Source organism: Myxocyprinus asiaticus, chromosome 18 (assembly GCF_019703515.2).
Source record: "Myxocyprinus asiaticus isolate MX2 ecotype Aquarium Trade chromosome 18, UBuf_Myxa_2, whole genome shotgun sequence".
NCBI classification, from domain to species: Eukaryota; Metazoa; Chordata; class Actinopteri; order Cypriniformes; family Catostomidae; genus Myxocyprinus; species Myxocyprinus asiaticus.
In genome coordinates, this window is record NC_059361.1 from 5662227 (window position 1) to 5672727 (window position 10501).

Genomic DNA, 10501 nt, shown 5'->3' on the forward strand with positions numbered 1-10501 from the left:
GAATTTTTTACGGCTTCTACCTGTTATACTTGGTGATAGAGTGCTGGATCCTGTAGATGAGGTTTGGCAGTTAACTCTACAGCTAAAGGACATTGTTGAACTGATTTGTGCTCAGAAAATCTCAGTGTCACAGGTTGCTTATTTGGATGTTCTTATCCAAGAATACTTGGAGTCTAAAAAAGCAGCTTTTCCAGAAGTGAATCTAAAACCAAAACATCATTACCTGTGACACTATCCAGGTCTGATACTCAAATTTGGTCCGTTGATCAGATTATGGACAATGAGATTTGAAAGTAAACATAGTTACTTCAAAAGATTTGCCAGACATTTGAAGAATTTTAAAAATTTGTCTCGCACCCTTTCTGAAAGGCATCAATTGTTTCAGGCCTATTTGACAGCTGGGTCTTGTCCACCATTTTTGCAAATGAAAGATTGTTCTCCATTTTATTTTGAGCTTTGCAGTGAAACTGTCAAAGATGCAATCAGTCAGTTCAGCTTCAGTGAAACAGAAACAAGGGTTTCTGTGGAAATACAGTATAAAGGAACTGTATTCAAAAAGGGCCAACTGTTTGTCATTAGAAATGATGAGACAGTGGAGTTTGGTGAACTTTTGCTCATGTTTATCACAGAGGAGTGTGTTGATTTGCTGACCAGGGTGTTCATAGCCGATTTTCTTCCTGAGTATCTTTTGTACTCACTAAGAAACACCAGCGAAAGGGTTCACTGTCTGAACATTGAGGACTTGCCTGACTTTTACCCATTGACATTGTACATGTTGCAAGGATGTAGGGTAGTTCCACTGAAACACAGCGTAGTGTCTCATTAGGTCAATACAAGTCTTGCATTGTTGTAACATTGGATTGTATTGATAATCGATGCTAAAACTAAAATAATACAAACCAAAATGTGATATTTTTTGCATCATAACATTTCACTGTTTGTTGTTTGTACAGCTGAACACACCCCACATATTGAAGGTATAGTTGACCCAAAAATGAAATTTCTGTCATTATTTACACACCATCAAGCTGTTACAAACCTGTATGAATTTCTGTCTTCTATTGGACATAAAAGAAGATATTTTGAAGAATGTGTGTAACCAAACATAGTATGAAAAAATACTGTCAAAGTCAATGGGCACCAGTAACTGTTTGGTTACATTCTTCAAAATATCTTCTTTTATGCTCAACAGAAGAAAGAAACTCGTACAGGTTTGTAACAGCTTGATGGTGTGTAAATGATGACAGAAATTTCATTTTTGGGACAACTATACCTTTAATAAATTTTAGAGACACAAAATTGATGATTTTTCTCTGTTTTAGTCAAGGATGAATCAGAGCAAAGCAATGTAACCAGTGCAATTGCTGAGTTACTCAAAGATCTTTCATCCTCAGTGCTGCAATCAGTTGTGGAGACACTGAATTCACTCGGAGTAACATCACCTGAAGATTTTCAATATGTTCAGGAATCAGATCTCCTGCCAGTATTATGACCCATTCAGGCCAGAAAACTTGTATCTGTCTGGAGCCAGATCAGTAAGTACATTTCATCTTATGATTTCATAATGTATAAAAATGTACGTTTTCCTTAATAATCTGGTTTCATAAGTGATCAAATCAATGTCATTTTTTTTACCTCTTTGTCTTTTTAGAACAAAGTGCCGATAGCTTGCCAAGTTCTAGAGAGAGCAGCAGTGCTTCATGTTCATTATCCCCATCATGTGGCAAGGCTTCCAGAGTTGTTTCGGACTGGGCCGACAGTTTTAAAATTCCATGGCAGAAGTTTCCAGAAGTATTGACTCAATGTTTAGAAAGGAACAAAAGACCAAATCCAAGATTGCGACGAGATATGGTCAGAATTGTCGTGTCTGAAATGATGAAGGTATGTGACTGTCCCAGTAAACAAAGCTCTACAGCCATTGCCAAAAAGATTGTGGCCAAATACCCTGCATCCTTGCAGGATGTTATCGAAGGTGATATAATTGGTTCAGGGTATAACTCGCTGGTCAAGCAGATTCAGAATTGCATAGAAAATGTGAAGAGACCCAACATGCCGAAAATCAGAAAATGCAACAGAACAGAAGAATCTGACACAGAGGAGATTCCTGCTGAAAAAAGGGCAGCGGTTCAAGACACTTTTGGCTGTTTGAATTGGGATTTAAAATTTATGCCGCACAATGAGACTAAAGAGAGCCAGTTGGATAAACAAGAACGGATGAAGATCATGTCTAAAACAACAAATGTTGACCCAGAAGAAGTTAGCAACCTTCTGAAAGCAACATACTACTCTCAACGCAAAGATATAAACAACGGAGCAAGCATACAACAGCTTTGTAAGAACTGGCCTTTTCTATTTCAAGAGGTTGGTATGTGTGTACACTTCAAGCAGCTAACCGGAACTGATCTGAAGGAGATGTTCCTTAAAAGCTTGGATAAAAAAGGACAGCGGCTCCTGAACTTTCTTAAAACAGTTGGTGCAGAAAAGAAGACAAAAGTACTTCAAGCTGCTGCAAAACTAAAAGTTACGAGGTGTCAAACTGAGGGATGCAGTGAAGATTTGAAAGATGTGGTGCTTCTTCTGCTTGCCTACTTTGATGAAAAGGAAGAGGTGGTGTTTCATTATGTGGAAGAGTCTTGCCTTGTCGAAGATGTGGAGGTAGACAAGTTACCAGCAACACCCTGCATCATTGTCTGTGGTAAGTTTGAATGAATAAAATGTAGTGTCATATTAAAAAATTTAAAGGGATAGTTCACCCAAAAAGGAAAATTGTCATTTACTCACCCTCATTTTGTTCCAAACCTGTATAAATGTATTTGTGAATGGCTGGTTGTGAATGTCAGCACACTGAGATTAAAGCTCCAAAATATATTAAAACCAAAGGCATTTTATTGTTTGTTTTTGTCTGTAGGCTCTTCCTGCTACACATCAAAACTATTCATGCTGAGCATCGACCAAAAGATTACAACTCCGCACATTTCTACATTTATCTCTGCATTGTGCATGATGTTTGGCAGTTACTACTGTTTGAACATTCATTACCCTTTGGAACTGGGTTCTACTCTGGAGTTCATGCAAAGGTAGGCATTAAACCATTTTTTTTACATGAAATTTGTGGTAACACTTTACAGTAAGGTCTCATTTGTTAACATTAGGTAATGTACTAACTAACATGAACTAACAATGGGAATTGCATTTGTAACAGTATTTAATCTTTGTTTTTGTAAGAAAAAGTTGTTCATTGTTTGTTCATGTTAGTTCACGGTACATTAATGTTGAAAGTAACGTTAGTTCATGTTAAAGGGTTAGTTAAATTCCGTAAATTGTCATTAATTACTCTCCCTCATGTCGTTCCAAACCCGTAAGACTTTAGTTCAAATTTGGAACACAAATGGAGATATTTTTAATGAAACCTGAGAGCTTTCTGTCCCTCCATTGACCGCTACGCAACTACCACTTTCATGGTCCAGAAAGGTAGTAAAAACATCATTAAAGTAATCCATGTGACTCCAGTGGATTAACCTCAATTTATGATTTTTTTTTACAGTGTACGGAGTACAGTTACAATTTTATTTTGATTAATTGAACAGCTCTACTTCTCACATTTTGCACTATATGATTATATAACCCAGTAAATAACATTTAATAGTAAATATTAAAGTTGTAATATTAAATTAGCTTTTTCCAACACATATTATTTTATTTAAAGTCAGTACAAAAGTAATATTGTCTTATAAAGGAAAACACACTTTCACAATTGCAACCAACCAAATTGTGACTAAATCCCAGCTGTAGAAACAAATGACACCAATGCTTTGAAACTGATGTTCAGAAATATAGAGCATTATGCTTTGAGAAATTCCTAAACAGAGTTGACATGCTCAAAACTCATGTGTTGGCAAGGGTTGGTATCTGATCCTTGGCCTTCTGGATCTGTAGACAGTCACACCACACACCATGGTGGCTGCTGCCAGGAGACTGCCAGCGATGATGACCACATTCAGATTCACACTTTGGCTTACGGTGACCTCTAAAATGTGAGTAAAAATATTCTGGTTTTTGTATATGATCATCTATGACACAAGGTGCACAACCTACAGATGCAAAATCATGACATACCGTACAAACTCCTCTTCAGTCGCAGGGGTCCCTGGGAGATGAAGTGACTGTCGGTCTGGATGGGAGCTTCTCTTTTGCTGTGGTGGTGTGTTGGTGGAGCTACTGTGCTGTTAATACAGCCCTGAGAACAGCGGGTGTTGGGATTGTTTACCTCACATATGATGATTAAACAACTGATGAACACCTACAGAGGAAAGACAGGACAGAAAAAGAAAAGGGCAGAAAGTTAAATTGAAGATATTGCTTGTTTTTATTTACATACAGTGTCCTCTCATACACATTTGCATGCCTGTGATTACTAGTTTTACTTTCAGGAAGAGTTGGGGAAGCTACTTTGAAACTACTGATTTGAACTTTCTGTCAACCTGACCTGGTCGTGGAGCCCAAGGAACTTGAAGGCCTCAACCCCAAACTGTAAATACGGTTTGTGATTTGAGTAAAACTGAACAGTTTTATCCACTTTGCATAAAAGATAAAAGAAAGCACATTTTGATTAGTTTTTGGGCCAAACTGATGTGACAAACATGCCCTGCATTTGTGTTTCTAGAATCTTACCCATTTGATATGATGGGATAAGAGATTGGGAATTTTGGATTATCGTAGGGTGTTGCTATACAGGACTCGACGAAGACCTCAGTGTTTTGGATTGGAGTGACGGGCTCAATTTGCATGTAGATCATCTCTCCCACATCAAACTCCATGAGTATATGAGTTTGGATCTCTTCTGTTGTAGAAACTCGCAGAATCATAAAACTCAAACTGATAGCTGAAGGAGCCAAAGCCTCTCTCGAAGAAGTTGATTGCAGGTCTGTAAGTATCAAACTCCAATGTAAGGTTGCTCCTTTTCTGGTACTTGCACAGGATTTCAATATTTATTTTATGCCTCCTGGTGATAATGTCCTTGGGGTCATCAAATGTAACAATTGCATTCTTGAAGATGAGTTCATCATTATTCTCCTTTAAAGAAATAGAAGTTTTTAAATAGTTGAGAACTAAACGTTAGTTTAAGTCTCAAAATATATTAATCATTACAATGTTTACAACTTTGAAAGAAAATGAATGAATATTGTCAAGTAATTTGAAAACTGTTGAGGCATCTCACCTCCATCTGAGTGCCACAACTATTAAGATGTGTGCTGGCAAACACATGGGTGGTATTGGAGTAAACCCGACAAGATGGATCTATAAACCTTAAGTGGTCTCCATGGACTCCTTTGATGGAAGATCTCTCAATTGTCACTGACATTGAGTTCTGTTGGCAGGTTACATGCACCATGGGCCCTGAAAGTAAAAATAGTAGCTTATTACTGGCATGCATACTCTTTTTTTTTTAAAAGTGCAAAACTTATTTGGAAATTAAACCTACCTGCAGCTTCCACTTTTACAATGACACACCTCATTTCAGACTGGTAAATGTTAGACCTTAAAATAGAATGAATTTTGTAAACATTGATGATATGATGTGCGCTTGGACTAACATGATTTTACTGAGTGAATTATACCCATATTGTCCTTCTGCAATGAAGCAAAATGGAAAATGTTGGCCGTAGTTGTCTGCAGTTGGTGTCCAGTTAATCACATACTCCCCAGTGGTAGTTTTGTGCTTTGAACTATTCAGTGGTCCACTAATGATGACATCAATTATCCTAGATGTCCAAAACAGCATATAACTTTAGAAGTGCGCAGATTATTTTGCTCTGTATGCAAAATTTAGAATGTATCCATCAGATGCCTTGAAATATAAAATGCTTTTGTTTACGGTGAAAACAGTACCACATTACAAAATGCCTTTTAGGAATTATCTGCATGCTTTGTTAATATCAACAATAAGAACATTTTCACTGTTTTTCCCAACCTTGACAAACTTGCAGAAGCTTTAATTCTGATCTCAATTTCTTCATTCACATAAGCCTGCAGGAGTTCTCCAGGATGAGGTGTTGGGTGGAGAAACCGTGGTAGGTATGCAATGCAAGATGGTGCTGGGCCATCAACTGAAACAGCAACACACAAATCAGCAAAAGTTGCAATATAATTGTAATTTTTTTTAAACCATTTAAAACTGCACAATACCTTGGAGAGAAAATTGAAGAGGTATTTTGCTCAGCGACAAAATAGTCATTGCTTCTGGTGTAGTAGTAGTTATTGTGGTTGTTGTAGGTGTAAAATTAATTGTAGTCATTGCAGGCGTGGTTATAGTATTAGGTAAAGTGGTTGTTGTTGTTTCAAGCGTCGTTATAGTAGTAGGTAAAGTGGTTGTGGTCATTGAAAGCATGTTAGTAATCATTTCAGGTGTAGTTGTAGTCCTTTCGGGTGTGGTTGTAGTAGTAGTTAATGTGGTTGTAGTCATTTCAGGCATGGTTGTTGTAGTTGGTAAAGGGGTTGTAGTAATGTCAGGCATGGTTGTAATAGGTAAAGGCGTTGTAGTCGTTTCAGGTGTAGTTGTAGTTATAGGTAAAGTGGTTGTAGTAATTTCAGGCATGGTTGTAGTAACAGGTAAACTGGTTGTAGTCGTTTCAGGCATGGTTGTAGTAGGTAAAGTGGTTGTAGTCGTTTCAGGTGTGGTTGTAGTAGTAGGGAAATTGGTTGTAGTCGTTTCAGGCATGGTTGTAGTTAGTAAAGTGGTTGTAGTAATTTCAGGCGTGGTTGTAGTAGTAGGTAAAGTGGTTGTAGTCATTTCAGGTGTGGTTGCGGTAGTAAAAGTGGTCGTAGTTGTTTCCGGCGTGGTTGTAGTAGTAGGTAAAGTGGTTGTAGTGTTTTCAGGTGTGGTTGTAGTAGTTAAAGTGGTTGTAGTCATTTCAGGCATGGTTGTAGTAGTAGGTAAAGTGGTTGTAATTGTTTCAGGCGTGGTTGTAGTTGGTAAAGTAGATGTAGTCGTTTTAGGCGTGGTTGTAGTAGTAGGTAAAGTGGTTGTGGTAGTTTCAGGTGTGGTTGTAGTAGGTAAAGTGGTTGTAGTCTTTTCAGGCATGGTTGTAGTAGTAGGTAAAGTGGTTGTAGTCGTTTCAGGCATGGTTGTAGTTGGTAAAGTAGTTGTAGTAATTTCAGGCGTGGTTGTAGTAGCTGGTAAAGTGGTTGTAGTCGTTTCAGGTGTGGTTGTGGTAGATAAAGTGGTTGTAGTTGTTTCAGGCATGGTTGTAGTAGTTAAAGTGGTTGTAGTCGTTTCAGGCATGGTTGTAGTAGTTAAAGTGGTTGTAGTCATTTCAGGTGTGGTTGTAGTTGGTAAAGTGGTTGTAGTCGTTTCAGGCATGGTTGTAGTAGTAGGTAAAGTGGTTGTAGTCATTTCAGGTGTGGTTGTGGTAGTTAAAGTGGTTGTAGTAATTTCAGGCGTGGTTGTAGTAGTACGTAAAGTGGTTGTAGTCGTTTCAGGCATGGTTGTAGTAGGTAAAGTGGTTGTAGTAGTTTCAGGCGTGGTTGTAGTAGTTGGTAAAGTGGTTGTAGTCGTTTCTGCCATGGTTGTAGTAATAAGTAAATTAGTTGTAGTCATTTCAGGTGTGGTTGTAGTAGTTAAAGTGGTTGTAGTTGTTTCAGGCGTAGTTGTAGTAGGTAAAGTGGTTGTAGTCGTTTCTGGCGTGGTTTTAGTAATTGGAGGTTGGCCACCGTTGACAGCAGGTGGTTGTTGATTTGGATTTCCTTGTCCATTATTTGGAGGTTGGCCACCATTGACAGCAGGTGGTTGTTGATTTGGATTTCCTTGTCCATTATTTGGAGGTTGGCCACCGTTGACAGCAGGTGGTTGGTGATTTGGAATTCCTTGTCCATTATTAGAACGTCTGTCTCTGATGACACTGATAGGAGATATTGTCACTGAAGGTTGGTTGGTGTAGGAGAGAGTAATTCTGTGCATGGGGAAATCCTCCAGTACCAGCTCAAATGAATAAACTCCAAGGAGCCATGTGTAGCCATATGACAAAGAGCAGCTACTTTTCATTTTGAAGAAAATCAAAAAGAGTGACAATTTGCTCTTTATGTGAATGTCTATTCATGCAAGGGCCTAAATCGTCAAATATTTCACAGACATATTTCATTTTCGCTCACCTGATCCACTGTAAAACCAGCAGGTTTGTTGCAAACTCCACACTCATCATTGTGTCTAAGACCATATCTGCATTTCATTTGGTCACCATCAGGATCAAAGGCTAAAAGATTGTACCTCCTGGGACAGTTCTGAGGAACTCTACAACACAATGCAAAACAGTTGAATTTAACATTTGATTAATTTGAGTACATATAATAATAAGAAAATAATAAATGAATGGATAGTATTGGCTTCAATGAATTCTGTTTACCTAATCAAGGGTAACGTGGTGGTTATTGGTGATCTGTTGGGCTCTGAGGTATCGGATCTCACTCCAAGATCAATATAAGTGAGAAGACTCCAGCCTCCAACATTAGTGACTGTGTTGTAGATCCAGCAGCAACTATTTTTGCTGTTGACACATGTACAGATTTGTTACATACATATCTATTTGTAATTTAGTTCAAATAATTCTTTCTAATGGTTTCTGTTCTTGTAAATATGTGTACTTACAGCAGCTCAAATGGGTTGTTGGTGGAAACAGTTCTTGTTACAACTCCCTCAGACTGACACCAGTTACCACCATTGGAACTGGAATCTACTTGACCAATCACAAAACTGTTCTCATTACCGCAGTCTCCAGACCTGCATCCCCAGGTATCATCTTGATAACAGGAATGGTACGTCTCCTTGAAGCGTAGTTCCACCTGAATAAAGTCCATTTTTTAAATTAAATTATCGTACAGTCAGTGTTTACAAAAAAGTCTGTTTAACCCTTAAGATAAAACTGTAATAATTCAAAATTCCCTACTGCATACTTCAGAACACTTCAGGAAGAAACATGAAACATTGCTAAATGAAATAAAATCTTTGTGCTCTTACTCAGATTCAATGCTGTAAGCTAATTAAAAAAGTTCTCACCTTGTAGGTTCCATCAGAGTTCCTTCCAGGGTTGAAGGTCATTGAGCCTCCATAGAAGTGCGAGGCTGCAACTGTGGTGACCAGCAGCAGGGTCAAGAGCAGATAGGAGAAAGACATGATGATCAGAGCTCTGACCTCACTATCCAGCACCAGGCTTCTCTTTGAAAGTACTTGATGGAGGAAATGACAATGTATAATTTGAGGTCAGTGTCATAATTTCAAGAAAGAGGCAAGGCATGGAAGTTACCTTCGTGGTTTTTACAAAAGAATGATTGGCATTAACAGTTCTAATAATTGAGACAAACCACAAGCAGGCATGTTTAGACAGCTATTTAGGATTATTTATTTAAAACTTTGATGTAGTTCTTTGAAGTGATTACTTACAAGCATCAAAATTATTTTATAATCTCGACATAGTATTTTACAGGGAAGTATTTGTCCTATTTTATTTAATATTTATTATACATGAGAATGCAGAAAACAGCTCACATGTTTATATGACTCATTTTATCAAGCAATGCTGTCTTTCAAGTTATAATTATAATAAACTGGTTTTTCTCTGGGTTTTGTTAAACATGCTCAATGGCTTGTGTGTTAACACATCTGACATACAGAAAAGAAAATTAACCAGTTTATCTAGATGATCAAATTAATGGAAGAATGCTAAGTTTAGAAACAGTTGCCTTTTTACAGTAATTAATCTGTAGCTCATGTTTTTGGAATTTGGACCGTACAGAGCATTAAGATGTGACAATCTTCAGCTTTACACATGAGAAAACTATGTTCCAGTGGGTCTCCCCAATATTTATTTTATTTTCTATTTTAAGGAACCGATTTTATGTCAAGAAATAGAAGCAAGACTCGCCAGGTCATATCTCCAGTAACCTACGAGTGACTGCTCATTAAACACACAAAAGTCTACATTGCAAAACACTTACATTTCTTTTTCTGATTATTCAAAGCACAAATGCACACAAATTTATGAAGTAAATTAGTTTAAAATACATGACCCCAATAAAAAATGTTTTGTTCATGATAACCATACTACAAGGGGGGGAAAAACAGAGGTTAGAATTAATTAGACACATTTTTACAGGTATAAATCTTTGATACAAGTATATGCATGCATGCCATAAAATTAGCGGACATGCTGTAAGTAAACAGTGGGCAAAATCTTCTGCCGTATTCCAGTGGACTTTTTTTAATAATAGGATCAAATGGGCAGATATACATTAAGTATACATTGCTAATGCAATAATTTATTGGACACTACACATACAGATATAAAACTAGTTGAATGCTGAAGTTTAATTTAGTTTAAAATAAAAAACTATTATTTTCTCTAGCTGCCGTTCAGTCTCTTGCGCACATGCTGGGTCTCTCTCGCATGATTTCACTTTTGACACTGGCTCAGATGATAGTGAGAGAGCATTTTCGGCCAATGCAAAGAGA

At 37.5% G+C, this 10501-nt stretch overlaps 1 pseudogene; it reads right to left on the reverse strand.

Annotated features, from left to right (window-relative positions):
* Positions 1–3538: 3538 nt before the first annotated feature.
* Positions 3539–6634, reverse strand: LOC127455867 (uncharacterized; annotated as a pseudogene).
* Between the last annotated feature and the right edge of the window lie 3867 nt (positions 6635–10501).